Here is a 16,006-nt window from a genome sequence, read left to right on the forward strand (position 1 = left end):
GTTTAGTATCATTTGCCATTTCATAGTGATATTTTTATTCTCTCAAGAGGAACAGAATCTCTTGCAAAAGGATAATTTTCTTTTTATAAACAACATTTTGTCTTTCTGAAGCGTGTTCCTTATAGAGCTGCAAGCAAAGTCCTTAGTTCAATTCTGTTTCCTCTAAAACTGCTTGAATAATTTGTGAATGTATTCAACAGTCTGGTTTGATAAATAACCTATACAGAAATCCCTAGTTATCCAGGTATTGCACTCAGTCTGGCATCATGATCATGACCTAAATGATGTGACTGCATTTGTAAATAACTTCCGTTTTTTGGTCAGTGTTGTTTGTTTCATTGCTAGGATAAGATTTAAATCTACAAGTCCAGGGAATTGTGGCACCGAGTAGGATGAGTCCGAGAGCTTGAGTTTTGCTTGTTTGGGTGCCATGTGAGCAATGGGTGGCTCAGCAGCTGCTCTCAGTGTGCACAGGGCTGCCAGCATGGGAGGACTAAGGCAGGTGTGGGCTAAAGCTGCTTGCTAAAATTCCTTCCTTTAGTGAACAGTGTGAGTTTTATCAGGAGAAAAGCTGGAATGAAGGACTGGAACTTGGTTTTCTCAGAAAGTGTATTTACACAATGGGGCACTGCAGTAAAAGGGCAGACAAGGGGGATGGGGCAAAGTTGCACCCTCAGTCTGCTTGCAGATGACACCAATCTGGGCAGAAACATTGATCTGTGGGGGGTAGGAAGACACTGCGGAGGGATCTGGACAGGCTGGATGGATGGGCTGAGGCCAGTTGGATGAAGTTCAACAAGGTGAAGTGCCAGGTCCTGCTCTTGGGTCTCAACATTCAAATGCTTGGGGAAGAGTGGTGGGAAAGCTGCCCAGCGGAAAAGAACCTGGGCGTGCTGGTTGACAGCCAGCTGAACATGAGCCAGTGTGTGGTCAGGTGGCCAAGAAGGCCGGTGGCATCCTGGCCTGTGTCAGCAATGGTGTGGCCAGCAGGACCAGGCAGTGATTGTGCCCCTGCACTCAGCACTGGTGAGGCCACACCTCAAATCCTGTGTTCAGTTTTGGGCCCCTCACTGCAAGACAGACATTGAGGTGCTGGGGTGTGCCCAGAGAAGGTCAATGAAGCTGGTAAAGGGTCTGGAGCACAGGTCTGGTAAGGAGCAGCTGAGGGAACTGGGGATGTTTAGTCTGGAGAAAAGGAGGCTCAGGGGGACCTTACTGTTCTCCACAACTGCTAGGTGGGGGTCAGCCTCTTCTCCAAAGTAACAAGTGACAGGCCAGGAGGAAATGTCTTCAAATTGTGACATATGGCTAACCAATTGTGTGGTTTAGAATTGGGGTTTAGTAAATTTTTCTTCAATTAAAACACTTGTGAAGCATTGCAACAGGCTATTCTTTGCAGTGGTAGAGTCACCATCCTTGGAAGTATTTATGAGTCTTGCAAATGTGGCACTTGGGAACATGGTTTAGTGGTGAACTTAAGAGTGCTGGGTTAATGGTCAGTCTCAATGATCTTAAAGGTTTTTTCTAACCTAAACAATTCTATGATTCTATTAGGGTTCAGGAGAAATGGAGAACAGCGAACACTCAAAATTTCTTCTTGTCACCTGTTGCCCAAGAATGTGTTTGTGTGTTTCCCATAATTTAAAAGTGACTTATTACTGCCTGAGAGTCACGCGGGGAGAGAGAGGAGAAGCCTGCTTTCATCTCCCAGGGCAGGAATCTTTTTGATGGACGTGTACCAAAGGCACGTGTACATTACTTATAGAAGGAGCTTTTGTTTGCAGAAGTTTTGTCAGGAAAGCAAATATGTTCAAGCTCCTAAAAACTGTTTGGTCAGGCTTAATTGCATGTAGGTTTTGGCATTCAACATTTAATGGAACATGTTACTGTTATTTGTGCATCTGCAGTCACAGGAGAGACTGTCCTCCTTAAGAGCTAAAGTAAGCAGCAGTAAGCACAGTGGAAGAAAACTACTAAACTTTGGAGTTTTTTTCCTACCTCCACATGTGAGAGGGTACTCCAGCTCATTAGTTCAGGTTACTTCAACTCTTGGTAATATGACTTCTTTGTTTATGCAATTTTAAATTATGAAGACTCCCTTCAGTTTCAAAACAAGTGCATTGAGATTTTTCTCTAATTTATTTTTTTTACTTTACCTGTGAAAAACTTCATAATCTGCTTTTACTGTTAATGAAGAGGAGGTAGCATCTGCTTGATTTCTAGTTTCTTCTAGTTTTTAGGTAGTCTGTGTGTCACTGCTGCTGTTATTTGGAATAGCCTTCTGTAACTCTTCAGCTAATTTGGGATACCCAGTAAAGATGCTTTCCCGCTGTTTTCATTCTCTATTGCTCAGATGTCTCTGCCAGGCAACTCACAAAACAAACAGCAACACCAGGTCAGCTTCAAAGAGTGCAGGCTTTGAAGTAGAGAGCAGATGACAGTTATGAAAGGTTAGTCTTTAATGGTATTACAAAAGGTAGCTGTACAGGTTTCCATGCATTTGCTTATTAAAGTGTGTAATGCCCCAATCCTTATGTACAAAAAATAATTAGTGGGTAGTTTTTAGAAAACCTTGTGCTTTCCCTCGTGGTAGAGGATACAACAGAGATTAGTTTATGACCTGAATTTCAAAAGCATGTGACTTTGTTTTTTTTTTAAGGTCAATACAGCAAGATACAGGGACAAAGAGAAGAGTGTAAGACAAATTGGGTATAGATGGTCAACTTAACACTCCTAGAAAAGAGAGGGCAGAAAAAGTTGTCTCGTTAAATGTGGCAAGTTTCAATCCATTCTAATCTTGGTGCCTGCAATAAAATTAATAATTACCTGAGAGAGTAAATACTGTGATACTGTGTTCATTGGATAATTATATGCTTAATTTTTCAGAGACAATTGCTTTTTGTTTCAACGGAAGCTCCATTACTGCTGGTGGTGCTCACTGGCCAGTCTTCAACTTGTGAAAGAACTTTGGCAAGCCTTGGTTGTGCCCCTGAAACACAGGATCCTCTATGCAAGCTAAAATTAGCAAAAATAAAAATCTTTGTAAAGGAAGTGGAATTTAAAAGCAATTTTTATTTTTGTAAGCTGCTCTGTAATCGTGAATGTGTTAGTCAACTTATTTTTGAGGGGAATTGGTATGAAACTCAAAATGAGTGCATATGAGATTTTACAAATTGAAAATCAGCACAGACTTAATTTAAATGTGCATTTATATATTTTAAATGGCTTGTTTACTTCACATGCAATCTGTTGATTTCTGTGCTATCAGCATTCATCAATTTTAATTAAAAGGAGAGGAAGTTTGAGAGTGAATTTGAGATGAGAGTTCATTTTTTTCTTTTTGCCAAGAATGATATCTCAGTGTTTTTAATTTATTTTTCTTTTCCTTTTGGCTTTCCTTTTTGAAGGATTGCACAGTTTTTGTTGGGAGCTTTATTATGCAAAAAAAAGTTCAAATATACTCACCTGTGTACCTATCCTGTGTCAGGGTTTTTCCTTCAGGGCCTTAAGTAATAACTATGTTACTTTTAATAATATTTCAAGTAATTACATGTTTGACATTCTGTCTGGAGTTCATGCAACAGTTCTGGATTTCTTTCCCTAGCAGAAGCTTCCAAAGAATCTTTCCTACCTGAAAAAAGATTGGGGCACATATTTTTACATGTATTCAATGTGCTGTTTTGTAAGGGAAGAGCTTAAAATGCAGTGTGGCAGAAGGCTTCATATCTGTCTTCTTTCTGAGCAGTAAATATCTGACTGTTGGAGCAGTTCTGAATCGGTCTCTCTCAATAAATCAGCATCCAACAGATGGCTGATTTGTTATTTCATGAACTGCTTTGGATAGTACTGATTTCCGTTACTAAAGATGATGCTTGCATAACTTACATGGCAGAATGAGCTGGTTTTTAGTATCTTAGGAAACTGGTGTACTGTCCTACTCTGCCATAAATGCATTTCCTTGATGGTGAAGACTGTTGATATACTGAAGGTATATCTTTATACCTTCAGTCGCTAAGGAAAAAAAAAGTCTACAAAAGGGACTTCTATTAAGTTTATTTTTAAAATATATTATCATAGCAGGTTAAGTGGACCACCAACTGCATCTACACTGAAATGGAGAGAAGATAATACATTAGGAGCAATTTTTTTCATGGTATTTTCCACCTGTTAACTTCATGCAGTAAGAAAGTGGTAGCCTATTGCAAAGCACTTTCAATGTTGTGTGGGCAATGTGGTCAACAGTTTGCTGTCTGGCAACCAAACCTGATGATAATGCTCAAGCTTATCATCCATGCTTACTATCTGTGGGTCAAAGCGTGAAGGTATGTTCACCCTTCTCTTTTCTCCTGTACTTTCTAGGGGTTACCTTCCTGTCAAGGAATAGCTGGGCTTTGCTGCGATTTAGCAACCTATTCCTAAGCCATCAGCAGAGATTGATGTGTCCTCTCCTCATTGGAGGATACTACTGGGCATTCCTCCTCCACACTGAGTTAATTTCTTCTTGTAGTTCTCTTAGCCTGCAGCTGAAAAGAAGGGGAGATCTTGGTAATTATTCTGAGTCTCACTGTTGTAAGGTGTGTGTTGCTCATGAGACCGCTGAGATGACTTTTTGTGTGATTCTTCTGCAACTGTAATTTGTTTCAGGTAGAATTAAGTATAATCAAGAGGAGAAACATCCCATTAATTTTATTGAGCTGCCTTTAATTTTTCATCCTGTCTAGACTATCAGTCCTAATTGCAGGATGATGGTAAAGTCTTGGCTTTTCACTGAATTGTTAAACTATGGATATAGTGACAGCACTGCTGCTGTTGGGATTTCTGAATAAAATAGGGCCAAACACTTGAGATCAAAAGGGATACGTTCATAGACAATTCCAAGGTAACAGGTCTGGATGTAGCAGTTACTAATGCGGCATGTGTACTGTCCCATGGGAAGCTGCAGTTTGTAGTAAACTGGGACTATTGACGTATTTTTCAGTTTAACCATTAGTTTGATAATCTTTCCAATGATTAAATGCAGTAATGATTGTGCTTCTCAGAGGTTTTGACACACCCTTAGTTTTTTGTTAATTTTCTCTTGGTGATAAATAGTGCCTGTTTTTCCTGTAGAAATTATGAGGACTGTTGGACAAAGAATTCATAGAATAACTCTATCAAGAGCCTGAGGGTTGCTTTTGTGTTTTATTTTGGCTCTGTGGTTTGATTGACTTCTGGGAAGGATAGCTTGCAACCACCATGTGTGTTTTAAGGAACCCACTTCTCCAGTGCTTCATCTAGCTGGGCAGCTGGTGAAATTCTGCAGATGGCTAACTGCAATTTCCAAGACTTGATGCATGTAGTATCTTCTTTCTCGTGAGAAGGAAGATTCCCAATTTAGAATTTACTCATGCACTCGTTAAAGATGTTGGGAATATTGCCATGGCCTCACTTGGAGCGGAATCTGATAGTTTTGTTCCACTCCTTCCCTACCATCAGACTTAGTTGTAATAGCTTGTTGGAGCACTTTGGTGATGTCTTAATTGGTGTATTAAGCCTATTTTTTTCTCAGTCATCAGTTTTGTGATACAAATTACATACTTCATGAGTACTGGTGAAAGAGCGGTGTGAGATCATCTATAGTTCCCTGGCTAGGATTGTTTTCCCATATCATTAATTTTCTTCAAGTTTTTATTCTCAGACTCCTCTAACTTTACAACAGAAACTCTTAAGTGACTAATAGCACATTTGGTTTCAGTTGGTTGGGATGGTCAGAATGAATGTAAACTCCAACTTCAGAGGTATATGGTCAGACTAGCTTAACTTCTCTCCTCCCCCCACCCCTCTTTTTTTTTTTGCCTCCCACAAAAGTTTTCTAACATTCTGGCAAAGCAAGTATTTGGACTTTACCCATTCTCTCACTTTACAGTAAAGAAGCATTCATTTTTCCAACATTAAAAACTTGGCCAGAAAACCTGGCCCCAAAACGTTAATGTTTTGAGCAAATGTTTAAAATTACCCTCTGACTTGGCTGCTCCAGGCAGCCTTAAAGCACTGTTTTCTTTTGGGATGGAAAAATTGTTTTTCACCCAAAAAAGCTAATTAAAAGAGGTAATATTTATCCAGTATTACTGATAGCAACAAATTGAGTTTATATATTTCAAATATCATAGAAATAAATCTGAAACCATAAGGAACCTGAATAAGAATAGCTGAATCCTTAAGGAACTCCATTAATTGTGGATGCTTCAAGAGCTGAGGATAGGAGGTGAGAATTGCAGGAAATGTGGAAAATAATATATACTTGTCTTAGATCTTGTCTGTTCTCTAAAAGAAAAGGGACACGTTTTTCCTTAAGTGAGCTACACTTGGTAAATTTTTCTTCATTTTTGTATCTTGTTTTTGGTTTAAATTTTGCTGCTACTTCACGCCACATCTGGGAGAGCTGGTTCAAGGCAATACATCCTTTTTCAGTGTTTTTTTTCTGTTAAGCTTGCATAAATATTTGACTTTGCATTAATTGAGGAGCTCTTTCCTGGCTCTAAGTATATTTTTACAAATGCAGACAGATCAAGAAAACATGGGAAATAATAAAGTTCCGTTGTATCTGCATATCTCATTCCTTTTGGACATATTTGATCACCTTAAGTTAATAGAGAATGGACTTTATTAGAGAGAAGTCAGGTTCAGCCTGTATTTCATACTCTTGTGCTCTGTGTGATGAGTGATGATGTTGTGCTCTGTGTTGCTAGGGTAACACAAAGAAACATAGAGAAAATACGGCAAAATTCCAAAAAGGAAGCATTTTCTTTTTTTTTTTTCAGTGCTTCTTATTTGCTCATGAAATATTTTGCCAGAATATTACTGAGAAAACCCAGTAGTTTTTTAAAGCTTTTAGTCCGAGTGTACAGACTAAATGAAATTATTCAGTCATGCAGTAGTGATTTACTTAAGGACAAATGCAGCATCACTTCATCTTGTTTCCAAAATCTTTATCATGGACTAAGCTGCTCTTACCTTGTACCTCCATTTCTTCATCTTTGCTCTGCATCTCTATCAATAAATCTAAATTTTTTTATCACTCTTTCCCAAAAGCTTTGCTTTTAGTAGTCCCCCTTTGAACTGCAGAACAAAAAAGCATTTGTTTTTTAATAATGTAACAAAACTTTAGAATGAAAAGAGGTCTGGCATATACACTGCCCCTATTCTCTGTTCTCCTGCGCAACAGTTTGGCCAGCACTACACTGGAATTGCTCTAGAGGAAGAAATGAGCCATTGGAAATCTTTGAAATGACTCCCAGGTGCTGTAAATTCCCTGTATCCCTAAAATGCAGGGGGTCTGCCTCTTCTCCAGAAGATATAACTATCCCTCATATATATACGTGGCATTTATGGGTCTTGGCTTTCCTGAGGAGATGATGACTGAAGTGGACTGAATCCTGGATTACTTTTATGGGCCTAGAATAGGACATCTGTAGCTTCTGCTGGTAACTCTGAGTCACCTGTGTGCTGAATTGTTTTCTGAGTATGTGTCGTAACAACAGCAGCCAAGCAGATGCCTATTTAGACTGGTGAAACTGGCTGTAAGCACAAGTGTGAACACAGCAATATCCAGTACAAGTTACTGTCAGTCATCTTTTTTTTTTTTTTTTTTTTTTTTATCAGAGGATATGTTCATTGCCAAATATCTGATATAAATTATGCAGCATAGACTTGAGTTCTGGGTTTTCTTTTTTTTTTTTTTTTTTTTTTTTTTTTAATACCCTGAGGAATTGAGTAAACCTTGCTTTTGAGTGTTATAAGCTGTGGTAAACTGTTTTGCTTATACACAAGGCACTTCTGCACCATTGCTTGTTTGCTTGACACAAGAATAACAAAGGATTACATTTACTGGCTCTTTCCCTGGGCATGAAGGGAGGAGATTGAATGAAGGAGATTGTTGGGGTGGATTTTTCCTCTTCCCTGTGTACAGAGGCTATAAAAATATCTCTCTCTGAGCAAGCAATGTTGTATAACCTGCCAAATCCTAGCTCTTCCCAAGAGACCACCTCTAAATGCTTTATCCAAATTGAACAATTGTGTTAATCCTGGGGGTTGAGTGTAAGAGAGTGCACATAGGCAGTTGCTAGGAGTACTTGGTAGATGGAAAATTTTTTACCCTAACTTACCTTGCAGTGATTTGTTTATTCATACCTGGAGTTGGTACAGACAAGTCTCATCAAGGCTTGGTGGGAATTAATGTGGTCAGTATTGAGGGCTATTCTAAAAGTTTACTTCTGGTGTGTGTGTGGAAACTGGGGATGTTGAAATATTCCAGTTAGGTGTGAGAGTTGGGAATAAAAAGGACAGTTGCTTTGGAAATACTTAATAATGGCAAAGAGGCATTAGGTAGTAGAGAAAATGAGTTTTGGTCATGTCATGAAAAATAATGCTGTGAGTTGGCATGGTTGCTGCCGCTTAGCTGAAGCAAATAATAGACTTTTTACATAATTTTTTTTATAATGCTCTTGAACTATTTTTGAGCAAGCTAGCAGCTGCATGTTTTTGTGGTTTTGAATATATTTCTAAAAACTTACAGGATTGCTTTTAATTTTCTATTTTGATACTTACTTTTCAAGTGACTCCCCAGATATACCATCTATTTGTTTTGGAAAGATTGTTAGCCAAATTATACATTCCTCATCTTGACTTCTCTTGAAATTAATGTACAAAATTTAAACAACATGGTCTAGATTTGTGTGGGAGGATGAAGGTCAAGGATCTTAAAACTAAATGCAAGAGAAGTTAATGTAGATAATGATCCTGATGATCAACAGGATGAGCTCAAGTATGTTGATTCTTGAGGTACAAGGAAGGAGTAAGGTAGAAAGGGGGGGGGAAACATTTAATGTAATCCTTGTGCAAAGGTCAACCGAAATATGTACAGGCTTTTAAAAAAGAAAAAAAGGCAGCAGGGAGATAAAATGAGAGATTCAGCAAAATCATATGCTCCAAATTCTAAATACCAAAACTTGGAAAGAAGTAAAAACCTATAGTATATGTAAGTACTGACATTATAGCTATCTATCAATTGATCTAAAATACTGTGTGCATTAAAGTGTTTTTTTTTTCCTTGAGAAGGAATTAATTTCACCTGTGAAATTAAAAAGTCTTCTTGAGTGTGAACAAAGTGATTTGAGATTTGATTTCCTAACACTCTGTGTGAGCTGAGAGTCAACTGCACAACTTCTAATACTTTGTGCAGAGTCCATCTTTTCTTATAAAAGTCAGTGGATGTTCTTATGTTTCTTGGCCAAAGTGTATGGCATGTGACCACTAGATTTCAGAAATAAAATGCCTGCTGGGTTTTTGGTTTTTTTTTTTTGGTTTTTTTTTTTTTTTTGGTAAGTGCCAGTCTAGATCTGGAATTGGAAGTATCCAATAAAGTTTGGCAAAGCATTCTAGTTTTTTCTTGAAAAAACAGTACAAGAGACACACAGTTTAATTGTAATTAGTTAGTGAAGCTGATGAATTTTTAGAGCAGGTTAGGAATAGAGTAAGAAAAAGTCACAAAGAGGGACCAATTGACAAATCTACATCAATTATTATCAATTTTAGGACAGTTTGTTTTGGAAACTGTCTCAGATATCATGCAGTCCAACTTTAATTTTCTTTAATAGAGCTTAATATTTGAGCAGAAGGTGCACGATCCTATCAGCCTCCTTTTTGCCACTGCAACAACTTGCAGCGTGTGCTCCACACCACTTGCCCTGCTCACCACTCAAACAAGAGTGCTCAGGTTATCATTGAGGCTCTTCTGCTTGTTTTTCTGTGGGATTTATTTTTATTTTTGTTTGACAGGCGTGCCTTCTTCCCTACAGGATGCTAGTTTTCTCTTTGGGAGGACCTCTAGATTGGACTGGAGTATGAGGAAACTGGCAGAGATGGACCACCCAGGGAGGGGTCGGAAAAGAGCATGAGGAAATGGATAATGTTATCGTCTGGTGACTTGCAGGGGTTGATGCACTTTTCTAGAAGTGCCTGTTTTTGTTTTGATAAGGGATTTCAGAATGGTGTGGAGGCATAATGGGTGAGATCAGCAAGGAAGCACCGTGCTCCAGAGGCAGTGTGAGAAGACAGGCTCTGAAGCCATGGATGGTGATGTGTTCCCACGGAGGGTGTTGGCTGGCTCCGTTCCCTCTCTGCCTTTTCCTTCTTGAGCATTTCTCCTCCACCCCTCAGCTTTAGGAGGTGGGGGAACAGGGTGGAGTCAGGCTGCTCATTCATCAGGGCCCACGGAGCTCCTTGCTGTCAGCCAGGGGTTCCGTAGGGGCACGGAGAAACGCTTTCTGCTGACATTTTATACCTGACTCTGTGCTGCTGTGATGTGAGTGGCATTGGGTCTGGTGGACGTGTTGCTATGGAAAATGCATGTGCTTTTTATAGTCAAATAGAAAGGTGTGTTTCCAAACGCTGTTCTCTAACTCTGCAGCCATAGCCTGGCTGGTTTATTTCCAGCATTCTCAGCAGTGAACTGTGGCTCTTGGGGTTGAATATCAATTTGCTAAGAATCCAAGTGCTGGAGGAATGTCCTCATGTTTCTGTACCCATGCAGCAACCACATCTTCCACTGGAGCCTTTCTATTCTCAGCAGCATGTGGGAATTCAGTGAAATCCGATAACAGCAATATTAATAGCAGCTGAGTAGGTGGCCAAAGAGGTTGAAATTTAGCACGAGCCCGCTGCTAGTTGGACAGGCAGCGTTCATCTCCTGCGCAGCAGCACCCGGCGGGGGTGCGGGAGTCCTTCAAATCCCCTGACATCCTCCTCAGAACCGTAAGTGCAGCTGGTCAGTGTAGGGCTGGAGAGCCAGGAGCTCAGCAAGGAGTGGGGAGTGGGCTTTTGTGCAGCCAGCTGGTCTGCTCCAGCTCCCAGGCCAGGGTATGGCTCTTCCAATCCCTTCAGAGGGCATCGTGGAGATGTGTGACTGCTGCCTTGATGGATGGAAGCTCAAAGAACACCAGTGCTGCTTTTTAAACAGCAATGTGTTCAAGCCTTGTGTTTGTGAGTACTGTAGTTCAGAGGAAAGGACAGAAAACCAGATTGGCAGCTGTTTCTGAAGTATTCATCACCAAGGGATGGGTTTGGCACTGGGCAGGGTGCATTTGTCACTGCCACATTCCTTTCTATCAGTGGGAGTGTCTCTGTTCCTTCTTTCTCCCCGTAAATGGGTTCAGATTTGTCTTATCATTTTGGACAGGACCACATGTATTCTTGGCAGCTAACCCTCATTTTGGGGAGAACAGATCTCCTTTCAAACTTGCTTCTTTGTTTGTTGGTTTTGGTTTTTTTTATATTTTAAGTCTTCAATCGATAACTATATTTAAATATGTTTCTATATGAGAAACAGACCCTTCTCTGAACAGGATGCTTTAAAATTATCTCCAGAATTTTGCTCAGACTTCTGGTATCTTGGATGTGGTCCTGAGCTCCACATTGTTCTTCCTGGAAAATAATAAAGTGAAGTGTTAAAGTAGATTTGACATCACGAGTTGCTAGTTGCTGGAATTTAATACATATAAGGATTTAGGCAAACAAAACCATATCCTGTGTCAGAAAAATAAAATCCAAACTATTGAGTTTATTGTTTAAAAAAAATTGAAATAAGTAAAAAAAAAATCTAGCTTCTTAAAATGCACTGCTCTTTTGTATTGAGGCACTGGAGTGGTGTCTGTAGATGTCAGTGGATGTGTTTTATAATTGGTTAAACTCCAGTTCATTATTTCTTAAAAGTACTATGGCCTGCTAGCTCCTCTAAGGGTGTATGATTGTCTACAGTTTTAAAAAAATATTTTAAATGCCCCAAAATGCATTAAAATAATCTCAGCAGGCTTTCCTCACTCCTTAAAAATGGGAAGCACAGAGCACCTCTGTCTCAGGGTCATCACATGGGCGTTCTCACGGTATTGGTGTCTGGAGCAGAGTCCTCCTCCACCAAGCCTCCAGCCTGCTCCTCTGCCACGGTGCTGGTGCAATTGCTTGTATGAGCATGATATAAAACAGATCAGCAAGCTAATTTGGGGGTTGAAAATGTATATTAAGAAAAACCCACAGAAACAGGTGTAGCCCTCTGGCAGCATGGAACAGCAGTGTGATTCAAGGTTGTGTTGGCATAACCACGGGGGCAGCAAACAGGAGTGGCTGGAAGAGAGAGGGGACGAGGAAATCCTTAAGCTAGAGCTGCTGCCAAAGCCTTTGTATTGTCAGGCTAGGGCCTTGGTGACTAATTCTGCTGTTTAACCTTGAGCAAACAGTGGAGCTGAGAATGAATTCCTTGAGCTGTGGCTCAGCCTTGTGCTGATCTGCCATGTCACTTTGCTTTATTCTTGTAGAGTGGTCTTTGTTGGAGAAACATGTCAGTCTGGAAGCGATGTTTGTCAATATGTATTGTGTTCAAATGTAACAGAGATGTTTTGTCTCTAAGCATATCACACATCAACAAGTGAGAGCTATTCCTGTCCCATTTGTCATTCTTCTGTTTGCCCAAGGATTGACGTAGATGAGATGATTTATACAGAAGGCATTATTTCTCCACAGGTGGTTGTTCCACATCTTTTTTCATCAGTGTTCAACTCAGATTTATGCGGTTGTGCTTCACAATTACTGTTATAATATCCCCCACGTGTTGTAGTCTCGTGGCCTTTAGACTTTAGAGATCTTTTCCAGACTGGCTAATCTTGAAGTTGTATGTAAACTTTTATTAATACTGCTGCCAACATTTAAGGTTCCTGCTTTGTGAATCAGGATTCTACTTTTACAATTTTGAGACCTCTTTGTTAGCTGGAATTTGATATTGAGGTTAAGATAAGCAGATTGGTGTTGGGGGTTTTTTTGGGCTTCAGAATCAATGCTTAAATGCTGAGATTGTGGCAAGAGCAGACAAAGTATTTACAATAAATTTTTCCAGTAAGATCTTAACTGCTATACTTAGCAGCTTTCTTTGCTTAGTTCAGGCGTCTTTAGCAAAGTTGTATTGTTAACAAAAGGAGATAAAAAAAACCTGTGGGAAGACAGAGAAGTTAATGTTTAAAAATACACAAAGTGATTTAGTAAATAGTGTTGCATTGTCATGTGAGGAGGAACTGAATTATTTCAGCAGATTAGTTTTAAGATGCAGCCTTGGCTGTGCCCTCCTGGGCAAAGCTGCAGCGTACATAAAACTTTCAGTACAAAGGTATTCACCTATTCAAACCAGAAATTGGATTACACCAATATTCATAAAGAATATGATTAGCATCCACTGGGCTCTATGACATCTTTGAATGAAAACAGGAAAAAGCAGACTTTCACAGTAACCAAATGTAGTATTGGCATTTATTTGCATTGACAAAGATACTTTAGCAAGTGAGCTACCCCATCCCTTCCTAAGTTAGCTGTTGTGTGAGAAATGTCTCTGCAATCAGTTATGTGTGCATTTCAGTGCTATAGGCTTATGTTTTAAATAAGGCTATAAGTGTCCCAGAGTGTTTGAAAAGCTTAAAAACTACATTGCTGAAGTTCTTGTACTCCATCTTCTAAATAGTTTATTCAAATATAGTGTGAGAAACTGGGTGTTGAAGCCCTGTGTATTTAGAGCCAGGATTGCAAAGGGGAGTTGGATGTGAGAGCAGGAGCTTGCTGTTAGGTAACAGTTTGTCAGAAGAGTTGTAGGGTCATGCCTACTCTTACAGCAGCAAAGAATTTGCTATGCTTGAGGCTGGTGACTCCATCTTGTCCCCTCCTATGAAGCATAATTGTTCAGAGTTATACACAAGACCCTAGATGAATTATTTGCATAGATTGCACAGTAGTTATTTTATTTTTATAATACCTCATGAAGAATTTCCGTGTACTGAAATTATTCCATTTTGTGTTTTCATTTACTGCAATTGAGTTAAAAGCCTTGGTTTTTCGGTTTTGATACTCACAGGGAAAATTAATTCATCCTAAAAGCTCTTCAGTTTGTAGCACACTTCTAACCAATAAGTATTAACACAATATATATTTTAAATTGAGTATCCTGGAAGGGAAATAGGCAATTGCATGTGCAATTAAACACAGATGAGCTCGGACAGATTGTACATATAAAAGGCTTTAAAGGCTCTTATTTCACACAGAGAATGTTAGCAAGCAGATCCAAACTACATCTTCTGCAAGTTGCGTGTCTCAGAGAAGATGTAACTGTGAAATTTGTAGGTCAGAAATTAATTTTAAGACTTTCCAGTTAGGTAACAGCCTTGCTTCTTTAATCAGGATTTTTTGACAAAAAAAAAAAATTATATACCTATCATTTAACACAGATTATAGGACAGTACATTCATCACTCAGAATCATCCTTTTCCTTGGTTAAGCACCATCAAATAATTAATACACACATGTAAAAATGAAGAACAGTGTTCTAGATCAGCAGGGTTTTTCTTGGATTTTTTCCTCTCCTCTTCTGCTCAGGCTGTGTCTACTGTGGCAGGTTGTTGAAAAGGTTTCGAAACCAATAGATGCAAGTTTAGAGAAGGAAAATAGTAATGCAAATGAAGAAACTTTATGAATGAAGAGTAAACAACTTGTTTGCTTGCTTCTGTTGTTAGCAGAGTAAACATGAATGAAGCAGGGTCTCTCATTCAAGTCCGTGAAATATCTCCCTGCCTGCATTTTTGGTCTCAGGCTGTCTTGTTTACCTGAATGGCCTAAGTTTTGTTTTGGTTTTAGTCCAGATACACAGGCCTAGTGTATTTATAGTTATTTCAGTAAGAAAATTTTATTGAAATATAAAGACAACTAAATATTGCTCCTGTTGCAAAATGGTTGACTGAAATTATCCCAGAGAACTCAAGGAAAGCAGAAGTGGATATCATTGTGTTCAGTCTTGTAGCTTTGGCCTACTTGAAGGCTGGCAGCCTTTTGGATACATGCTCCTGCCAGCTAAGGGCAGAGTTTTCCACTCCTCACTGGGCTGCTCAAGTTTGGGAGCAAACTTTGGGGCATCCTTAGCAAGGGTCTATGCTTTTGTAATTGCAAACAAAAGCAGAAATTCTAGTAACAAAAGGCACTGAGGGTAAAGAATGCTAACCTAAAGAATGCTCTCTACTGAGTATGAGAAGTGTAATGTTGATGTAAGAAAAGTTTTCCATTCTCTGCTTGGGAAATCAACCTGTCTCTGGTAGCACATTAGGTCACAGCTATGGTGTGCCCTGCAACATGGATACTGGCAAAAAATTTAGCTTACTGGAAAAAAAAAGTGAATTTTTTTTTCTTCAAAAATAGTCTTGAGTGAACAACGAATAGCAATGGATTTTGGAAGGGATTAAAGAACAAACAAAAAAGTGTAAATATTTCACATTAAAGGAGGAGGGTTCTTCCTTATCTGTGTGAAAGAGGTCACTGGCTACAAAGCCACAGGCATCTCTGGCATGAGATACTAAGGAAGCTTCAGGCAAGGACTGTGGAGGTCAGACCCGTCTCAGGACTTTGTGTTCCTGATAGCCTGATTTCTTTATGATCTGGGGATGGGCAAGGCAATTAGAGCCACTGAGTGGGAGCGGGTGCTCTCAAAATAGGAAGAAGGAGGAGGAGGGAAGGGATGGTCTGTGTCCCTGATGGTTGTCACGTCTCATTGACTATTCCATTTCCGTGAAGAGTGACCAAGCCGTGTCCTCATTACACTAACTCCTAACAGTTTCCTTAATGGTTTATTCTCCTTTTTTTTCCTGTAACCTTTGGCTAGTGTGTTTCTAGACAGACAGAAATGGGATAAGTACCTTGACACATTATTGGTCTGGCATGTTAAGGAGTTCTGAATAGGTTTTTCTGCTACTGTATGTGAAGACTCTGCTTTTCTGTTTGAACCCCTTTGCTGTGCTGTGTGTGAAGTTTGTAGCTGAACCAGCTCCAAACCAACATCTGGGGTAGGTGAAGAGTTGTTTGGGTGTATTTAAACCATTTGCTCTTCCATAACTGCTGTCACTGCATGCAGCAATGTTGTTAAACCACTGTCTGCAGTCCAGCCCTGAATATT

The 16,006-nt window shown here is 39.5% G+C and overlaps 1 protein-coding gene across 21 annotated transcripts in view; it reads left to right on the plus strand.

The window, feature by feature from the left end:
* LMO7 (LIM domain 7) overlaps nt 1-16,006 on the plus strand; it is a 132,430-nt gene that overhangs the window by 70,457 nt on the left and 45,967 nt on the right. The window contains exon 1 of one of the 21 annotated variants that reach the window (XM_063149462.1): nt 10,675-10,791. The exons of 19 other annotated variants lie outside the window; for them this stretch is intronic. The gene's annotated coding sequence lies outside the window, so the exon portion shown is untranslated. Of the gene's footprint in view, nt 1-10,674; nt 10,792-16,006 lie in introns of those variants that run through there. One more of the 21 variants, XM_063149466.1, reaches the window with a different exon arrangement.

The sequence above is a fragment of the Melospiza melodia genome, chromosome 2, assembly GCF_035770615.1.
Source record: "Melospiza melodia melodia isolate bMelMel2 chromosome 2, bMelMel2.pri, whole genome shotgun sequence".
NCBI lineage: Eukaryota > Metazoa > Chordata > Aves > Passeriformes > Passerellidae > Melospiza > Melospiza melodia.